At 46.9% G+C, this 9534-nt stretch overlaps 1 protein-coding gene across 1 annotated transcript in view; it reads left to right on the top strand.

Moving 5' to 3' along the window:
• The first annotated feature begins 1931 nt into the window (after window positions 1-1931).
• DAGLA (diacylglycerol lipase alpha) overlaps window positions 1932-9534 on the top strand; it is a 96192-nt gene continuing 88589 nt past the window's right edge. Inside the window, exon 1 of the mRNA XM_045016216.1 lies at window positions 1932-2014. The gene's annotated coding sequence lies outside the window, so the exon portion shown is untranslated. The remainder of the gene's footprint in view (window positions 2015-9534) is intronic.

Genomic DNA, 9534 nt, shown 5'->3' with positions numbered 1-9534 from the left:
TGAGCGTTTTGTGGGCCAAGGCTGAAATGAAAGTGGTTGACTTTAAAAATTCTAAATAAAACAGCTACTTGTAGATTGTATTAAGAAAAATGATTTAAAAAAAAAACGTATCAGAAGTTTGCCTCCATCTGTTCCTACATTTTTGAGCTTCTGGGGGTTTATGCCTGCCAAATCTTTGCCACCCTGCTTATAACAGGTTAGTGCAGCTGGAAGGCCTTGTAATGCTGCACACTGGGTAAAATGATTATATATTCAGGGCCTGATTTTTATTTATACCAAAGCCACTTTATACTCCTTCAGCAGGGTAAAGAGGCCTTAAAATGAGTGTAGATGTAATTTATGCCCTCTGAAAGGCCCCTGTGCACTACCAGAGCAATCTAACATCATTTTAGCATAAACACGAATAGGACCTCAATTAATAATGTAGAATTGATTGACTATATTACTCCACTAACTATAGTACTGGTAAAAATGCAAACCAATATTCAATAAATATATGATTTAATTGATAATATTCTACCAGCTCAAGTAGGAGAATGAGAATGGAATTATCTGTGTTTCATCGGCCCCTGTGCTGTTAATTTAAAGGAGATTCTTTAGGTCAAGTATGAACTTTTGGGGCAAGCATCACACCCGGGTTTGGTGTGGATGTTTATCTGAATCTGTTCAGGCTGGAGAGCTAGTGCAAACAGGCTTTTGTTGGAGATATCTAGCACTTCTGCTTCTGCCTGGAAAGTGGAAGCTGGAGGGAAAATATGTCCTAACATTTCAGGAACTAAAATGAGGTTGAGCTCAGAGCACTGGCTAAATGCATGGCCTTAGCCAAGTAAATTCACTTTGCTGTCTTCCCAGTCCCCCTAAATAGGGAATAATATGTACCCACTTATCACCGTGGGAAGATTATTTAATTAATTTTATGCAGCACTCTGAGAACATAAAGCATTACAGAAATCCTATTATTGTTATAGAATGATTATTCTTGAATAAAGAAGTTCCTGAAGACACAAGAGGACCAGCTGGTAGGGAATGATAGCTCAGTGGTTTGAGCCCTGGCCTGCTAAACCGAGGATTGTGAGTTCAATCCTTGAGAGGGCCATTTAGAGATCTGGGGCAAAAATCTGTCGGGGGATTGGTCCTGCTGTGAACAGGGGGTTGGATGGACGAGATGATCTCCTGAGGTCCCTTCCAACCCTGATATTCTATGATTCCTGGATGGAGTTTCACCCACCAATGACTGCCCTTTGTCTATTATTCATGGGGAAACCCTGATGGTGATGTGGTCTTAGGCCAAGTCTATGCTATAAACTTACAACGGTATAACTATGTCGCACAAGGGTGTGAAAAATCAACCCCTCTGAGTGATGCACTTATACTGACCTGACAGCACTGTGTCTGTGGGACGGCTTTTCCCATCAACATAGTGACTTCCTCTCCTGGAGATGGATTAACTACGCCGATGGGAGACGCTCTCCTGTCTTCACTGAAGTGCTACAGCGGCGCAGATGCCCAGGCGCTGCTGTGATTTAAGTGCAGACCTGCCCATAGTGTCAGGGTGGGGGAAGCAAGGTCGCAGCTGAGCTGTCACACCCCAGTTCCTACACCTCCAACAGACCCCTGGCCTAGGGAACAGGACCCCTGAACTGCTCCCCTAGGGGAACAGGGCCCCTCTCTGAACACCCCCTAGGAGAGAGGAATCTGGGCACCCAAAGCCCCCCCGCCCCTCCCCGGGAGCTGCCTCTCTCCCTGCGCCCAACCCACCCCCCGAGCGCCCTCTCCCCACCCGCTTTTAGAACCAGGCCGCGCTCTCTGGCGCCAGGCGGCGCTGCAGGCCCCAGCCGTCGCCATGGTTACCGCTGGGTGCGTACTGGGGCTTACGGAGCTGACGCAGTGGGCGGCCCGGCGGGCGGAGGCGCTGGGGGGAGAATCGGGGGGCCGGGGAGCCCCGGGATGGAGGAGGCGGCGGCGGCAGCGGCCCTGGCCCGATGGCGGCGGCGTCGGAGGCGGCGGCAGAGAGGTGAGGGGAGGGAAGCAACGGGAGCTGCCCGGCTCGGCCCTGGCCGCGGGCGGGGTGTCTCCCAATGGGGGAGGGGAGACTGGGGTCACCCCCCGCCCGGGAGGAGGAACCACCTCCCTTGGCATGGGAGCGAGCAGGGGAGGTGCCCCCTGCCCTGGTGGTGAGTGATCCAGTCCCCCCCCCCTTGGCATGGGAGCGAGCAGGGGAGGTGCCCCCTGCCCTGGTGGTGAGTGATCCAGTCCCCCCCCCCTTGGCATGGGAGCGAGCAGGGGAGGTGCCCCCTGCCCTGGTGGTGAGTGATCCAGTCCCCCCTGCCCCCGGCATGGGAGCGAGCAGGGGAGGTGCCCCCTGCTCTGGTGGTGAGTGATCCAGTCCCCCCCGCTGCATGGGAGCGAGCAGGGGAGGTGCCCCCTGCCCTGGTGGTGAGTGATCCAGTTGCCCCCCCCCCCCCCCGGCATGGGAGCGAGCAGGGGAGGTGCCCCCTGCCCTGGTGGTGAGTGATCCAGTCCCCCCCTCCCCCCGGCATGGGAGCGAGCAGGGGAGGTGCCCCCTGCCCTGGTGGTGAGTGATCCAGCCCCCCCCCCCCTTGGCATGGGAGCGAGCAGGGGAGGTGCCCCCTGCCCTGGTGGTGAGTGATCCAGTCCCCCCCCCCCGGCATGGGAGCGAGCAGGGGAGGTGCCCCCTGCCCTGGTGGTGAGTGATCCAGCCCCCCCCCCACCCGGCATGGGAGCGAGCAGGGGAGGTGCCCCCTGCCCTGGTGGTGAGTGATCCAGCCCCCCCTGCCCCCGGCATGGGAGCGAGCAGGGGAGGTACCCCCTGCCCTCGTGAGGAACCAGCTCCCCCTGCCCTCTCCAGTCATGGGAGATGGATGAGGCAGTGGCTCCTGGGCGTGGAGCTGAGGAAGGGATGCTTCAGGAAGTTAGGTTGGGAGGGAGTGCAATAAGCCTTGGTTGCCTCATGGGTGTGTTTTTCATGTGGTTTTGTGTCAGGGGAGTTACCCCCTGGGGGGACTTGACAGAGGCCGGGGCATTGTGCACTGGTGTTTAGGTCCCCTGGGCTTAGTTGCCTCTCGTTGGTTGGGGCTTTTAAGGATGAGGTCTCTTTTTGAAGATTTATATTTGCCAGGTTTATATTGGAGTTTGCCGAGTACCTAGAGCTGATGTGTGGAATCTACTTTGGGGTACCTCTTGCTGCTGCTTTGTGGGAGTGAGGGGTGTATAGCCCTGCTTTGATTACTCTTGCTTTGTATATTCTGGTTATTTGTTTCTTACTGTTTTCTGTCTTGAGTTCAGGGGCTGCAGTTTGTATGTGTGTGAATTTTGGGGTCCATGCTTAGGGAGAGCATTCTCCTTTTATTTGATGTGTGGAAATCCTTTAGTTTCAGGAGATTCGGGGTGTGTGTGTCTTTCAGCATTGTAATTCCTCCTTTAATTTACAGGAAATATTTTCTTTTATGTATGGCACCATCTGTTGAGTCCAAATTCAATGTGCCCCTTTAGTATTGTTATCATTGTTACAGATTCCATTGTGATTGGCCTTGTACAGATTCATAGTACAAGATGTCCCCTGTCCCAAAGAGCATACAATGTAAATAGACAAAAGACACAAAGAGTGAGAGGCCCAGAGAGGTTAAATGATTTGGGCAAGGTGATGCAGCAGATCGGTGGCAGAGCCAGGATTATTACCCAAATCACTGGTATCCCTGGTCAGTGCTCTAACCACTGCTCCATGCTGCCTTTGTGTGATGTGGAACATTGTATTTGAGGAGGAAGGATTACAGTGAGAGTCAGAGGGTGTGTCTACACTGCAATAAAAGACCCACAAAATGACCTCAGCTGGACTGAGTCAGCTGACTTGGGCTCCCGGGTCTCAGGCTGTGGAGCTATAAAATTGTAGTGTAGATGTTTGGACTTGGTCTGGTGTAGCCTGGGCCCTGTGAGGAGGGAGGGTCTCAGAGACCAGGCTGCAGTTGGAGCACAAATGTCTACACTGCTATTCTTAGCCCCACAGCCTGAGCCCCATGAGCCCAAGTCAGTTGACCTGGGCTCTGAGACTCGGTGCCATGGGTTCTTTATCGCAGTGCAGATGTACCCAGAGAGTGTAAGATCAGAAAGGACCATCAGATCATCTAATCTGACCTCTTGTTTATCACCAGTCAATAAACATCTGTGACAGTTTTTACCCTTAGGTTCATCCTTTTTACAAGACCTTGATACATTTTGTATAAAGTATGTTTTGTGCGGTATCATTTGAAAACTCATAATCTGCTGAGCATTGTTGTCCTTGTAAATTCTGCTGTATAAGACATGTTCCAAGTCTGGGAAACAACTTCAACCAGTTCTCCAGAGACATAAGGCTAGCTAGTATTTCAGCCAGGAGTCAGCATAATCAAATAGGCTATCACCTGATTAAGCATCCATTCTTTGGCAGGAAGAAGGGTGTAAACGAGAAATTGAGGGGACCCAGCTGTTCAGCAGTCCAGATTGTACCCCAGAGAATGTCACAACATCACCAAGCCCAATAACCAGAATTAGACCAAAGTATTACAGCCCTCGAGACTAAACTATTCTATGCCACAGGCAGAGAACAGCAGGAACTGAGGTGCACCATTACACAAGACCCCTAATGGTAGGGAATTGAGTTAGTGAGATATACCCAGACGATCCTAGCAAGTAACCCCTGCCCATGCTGCGGTGGAAGGATGTGTTTGACTATCAGTGCAAGCAGCACCAACTCTACTCCTTAGAAGCATTAGATAACAGTGCCACTTTCTAGGGCTAGAATAGGAGACTTTGAGGCTATATTTAGGATGGAGATTTGATGCAGGGATAATTTTTCCCCATCTCTTTACAGTCCAGGATCAGTATTTGGAAATGTTTATTGGTCCAAAAAGTGTTTGTATGAATCCTGCCAAAGTTTTTCTAGCCAGGGCCGGTCATGATATCTATCCTTAAAATCCACAACAGTGAAAATCAAGAATGTTGTCTGCATGTAAAAGCACAGGCTGTACCACACTGACAAGACCCATACATCTTATAGTTTAGGGATGCCCAAACTTTGCTCAACCAAGGGCCATGCTGGGCCCTTCCAAGGAGTCTGGGGACCATACTTAGCGGTCTAATTAGGGCAGATTGCAGCTGCCACCTCTATACATGACTATGGTGTCTGTAGAGACTATAGCTCCCAATGTGCAGCCCTATATCTAGAGTCAGATCAAGGTGGAGCACTGTACACTGATTCCAATAGGCACCATAGGCCTCTCCTCCATGCTGAAGCTGAAATTAGATTGTGGGTGGGGTGGGGTGGGCTTTGAGGAGGACCAATGAAGAGGATTAAGAATCCTTACCCTAGAGAGCTATAAGCCATTGTGTTAAACAGAAATGCGTCAAAGGAAAATATAAGCATCCTTCCAGGTAGGAAGGAGGTTACATGCTTGTCAGGACAAAGCCACACGTAGCCAGCTAAAGGTGTGAGGCTTTAATGGGAAGGCCACTGGTGGTTGTTTTCTGGTATGTCAGGGCAGGTATTATAGCTCATGCTTGGTGGCAGGGGGAAATGCCAGTGTTAGTGTGGTCAGGATAAGTGGTAGGAGTACCGAAATAGTAGTGGTTGGGAGATAGCGAAATTGCAGGATGTGGTTACCAACTCCTGCATGTGGTTTCTGTAAAAACAAATATTTCATCTCTTTGTTTTCTAATACTGGTTTCTGCTGGGCTATGTGTGTGTGGTGAAGTGTCTATGTTTATATGGAGGTTTGTTTGCGTGTGTGTTTGGCGGGGTCATCTCTTGGGGATTGGTGTTTGGTTTTCAATATGGAAAGCATCTTCCTGACATAGGTTGTCAACGGGAGTGGGTGTCAGTCTTCTATGCCATAAAAATTGCATTGGACTGATTAGACTACTCTTGAAACTATTAAGTGCTGTTCAACACATCTTATCATAAAGGAGCAAAGTCAGGAACCCAACTATAACTGAAAACTAGACAAAATGGGCTGAAACTCCAACAGAAACCCATCCTTCATCTGCTGTTCTGTGAGCAGATGCTTCATGTGCCCCAAACTAGGACTCTGCAGAACAGAACCGGGACATGTGCCCTGTTCTAATCTGCATGCAGAAAAACCCAACAACCCATCTTTTGATGCCATCACAACCAATGCACTGTATACACTCTCCACAGCCAAGTATGAAGGAACAAGAACCAGAAACTTGAAAAAATGTGCCCCACTTCTAGATGGCATCACTAACAGGACTCACCAATGCTGACCTCTAAAAGCAAAAGGAGAAAACAACTCCACCAAAAATTGAGTTACATTCAAGACACTAGACCTAGCACTGAGAAGATTGGGAAAGAATAGATCAAAAGTCACAAAAACTAGGCTGCTGTATGTCTCTACAAAGAAGTTTCACCCTAGCAGCAGACCGTACCATACTGAAATACACAAAACTCAGAGTGACTCTTACCAAATATAGACTTGGTGCCGGTAAGCTAGAAGGAGGAACTGGGAGTCACAAAGCACAGTGGAATCCCAGAAAGGAACAATTGTGCAACCAGTAAGAAAGAGGAGAGATTGAAACATATTTTCCACTCCAGGGTCTAGAATATGAAGGACTGTGAAGAGAGATTTCCTGAAATGATCAGAAATAAGATTCCTTTAAAAACCAAAAAAGAAATGTGCATAACTAGGAGAAAAGAGAAGCATGACAGCGCAAGATACATAACAATCTGTCACTGCATCAAAAAATGGATGAAAGTGGACATGGGTAATACCCCGCAAAAAAAAACAAACAAAAAAAAAAACAACCCCCCAACCCTATTTCGGAAGGCTTGTCCTATGCAGATATTCAGTGCATTGCACTGCGTCTCAAACTTCATCAATACTTGTATAAATTCTCTTGCCAATAAAGATTTTTGGATTTTATTTGTTTGGGTGTATCTGCTTGTGGGGTTATATGGGAGAACTAATATTTCATTCATTGTTGTGCCAGCTACCACAGGGGGTGTTCTGCTGCAGTAGTTTCTATGTTACCCACTGATGTTATATGCATCCCTTACTGAATGCTAAAGATACAAACTTGGAACCTCCAGCTGTCCTTTCTGATAAGTCAAATTTACTTGCACATTTCATAGAATATCAGGGTTGGAAAGGACCTCAGGAGATCAGCGAGTCCAACCCCCAGACAGATTTTTGCCCCAGATCCCTAAATGGCATGCTCAAGTATTGAGTTTGCAACCCTGAGTTTAGCAGGCCAGTGCTCAAATCACTGAGCTATCCCTCCCCTGTATGGTCTATAGCTTTCTGCTGTATATACTCATGTCTCTACAGCTACCTGGGATTCCCCGGCGGACCTGAATGAGGCAGCCACAGATTTTCATGTAATCCCTGTGAGATTTAGATTGAGTGTTTTTGTGATGATAGAGTTAATCTTGAGAGGGCTTGAATGCCAGTACAGTAGAACCTCAGAGTTATGAACACCCCGGGAATGGATGGAGGTTGTTCGTAACTCTGAAATGTTCATAACTCTGAACAAGACATTATGGTGATTCTTTCAAAAGTTTACAACTGAACACTGATTTAATATAGCTTTGAAACTTTACTATGTAGAAGAAAAATGCTGCTTTACATTTTGTTTTTTTTTAGTAGTTTACATTTAACAAAGTACTGTACTGTATTTGCCTTTGTGTGTGTGTGTGTGTGTGTGTGTGTGTATGTGTGTGTCTCTGCTGCGGCCTGATTTGTATTTCCGGTTCCAAATGTGGTGTGTTATTGGTCAGTTTGTAACTCTAGTCTTCATAACTCTGAGGTTCTGTTGTATTCAGTGGCTTCTTGCATTGTTTAAAACAATCATTTGAGCTGAAATTTTTCATGCTTAGTCTCAATCTAGAAGTGAATTTTTCTGGGAAGGGACTCAAAAAAGGGTTCTGCTGTTTTAAGAGTTGGGGGGTGGGAAATGTGTGGGGTTTTTTTGTATGGCTTTGGCTACACTTAACACTTCAAAGCGCTGCCGCGGCAGCGCTTTGAAGCGCTAAGTGTAGTCAAAGCGCCAGCGCTGGGAGAAAACTCTCCCAGCGCTGTCCATACTCCACCTCCCTGTGGGGAATAACGGACAGCGCTGGGAGCCACGCTCCCAGCGATGGGGCTTTGACCACACTGGTGCTTTGCAGCGCCGCAATTTGCAGCGCTGCAGAGGGTGTGTTTTCACACCCTGCTGCAGCGCTGCAAATTTGTAAGTGTAGCCAAGCCCATGTTTTATTTTTAACCTATAAAGAAAGTTTTCAGATGTTGGTTTTTGTAAATTATCAAGTCCAATAAAAACAAACAAACAAAAAAGGCTTTGCTTTAAAACCTCAATCTTGGTATGTGCTCGTGTCTTCTGAGCAAGAACTACTAAGTGGGATGCTTGAAGAAATACAAAAGTGCTAACTTTGAAATAATTATTATATAATATACCTAATTCTTATATAGTGCTTTTCATCAGTAGATCTCAGTGCACTTCACAGTCTTTTAAAATGTATTTTGTCCCCACAACACCCCTTTGAGGTAGCAAAGTATTATCTTCATTTTTAAAGATGGGAACTGGGGCACAAAGATGTGCTAAGTGATTTTGCCAAGGTTAAATAGGAAGTCTGTTGGACAGCAGGGATTTGAACCCTGCTTTCCCAAATCCTAGGTTAGTACCCGGACCACCTTCCCTCTTTGAAAGTGTTGACTTCAACATGCATGGTACATTAGTTGCTTTAACTGCAGAGAGAGATGCTAGACTGTGAAGCTCCAAACATTTACATGTCCAGATATGATTTTACAACCTGTCTTGTAATATAACAGCAAGTGATTCTCTTCTGCTTTCCATTGGGGTAAAGGTTTCTAGAGCTATTTCTTATTCTTGTATAGCAAAATTTTCTATCCACTCTAAAGTGAGAACCTTTGCCTTTGATGAGTCTGACTGCACCTTGCTTTTTTCTCTAATAAATCACCCTATGTAACTTTTCAACTTGCCACCTGAGCAGCAGTTTATAAATTGTTAAAGCTAATGGTCTCACTGAATCAGATAATGATCTAGCAGATGAATAAGTGCATCCTGAGTTGGATAAAGTATGGGAGCCGTGGGAAGTTGTGTTTAAAGAGCCAGCAGCTGGGATCCTTGAAAGAGTGGAAATTGTTCTCATCAGCGTTTGATAGCTACGGGGCTTGTCAGTACTTGGATGGGAGACCTCAGAGAGGGGAAAAAGAATCTGTGAAAGTGCATTTTATGCCCCAGATTCTGAGCTAATGGAACTATCAGAAACAGAAAAAGTAGATTACCTTTTAATTCTATGTATGCATAGCTTTGGATACAGATTCCTGCTGGAATGGATTCCTCACCAGCAAAGCTAATCTTTTACTTGAAGTTGACATATTTAGGTTCTTTTCTCCTGTCTGTACCACTATCCACATCAGGCTTTGTCATTTTTATTGATGCCCACCAAAATGAAGGTATATGGCGTCTGGCTTTATTATAGTGGGAATGGTCACAGCTACTGTA

This window comes from Mauremys mutica, chromosome 4, assembly GCF_020497125.1.
Source record: "Mauremys mutica isolate MM-2020 ecotype Southern chromosome 4, ASM2049712v1, whole genome shotgun sequence".
In the NCBI taxonomy this organism is placed as follows: Eukaryota; Metazoa; Chordata; order Testudines; family Geoemydidae; genus Mauremys; species Mauremys mutica.
This window is presented reverse-complemented; position numbering and strand designations above follow the sequence as displayed.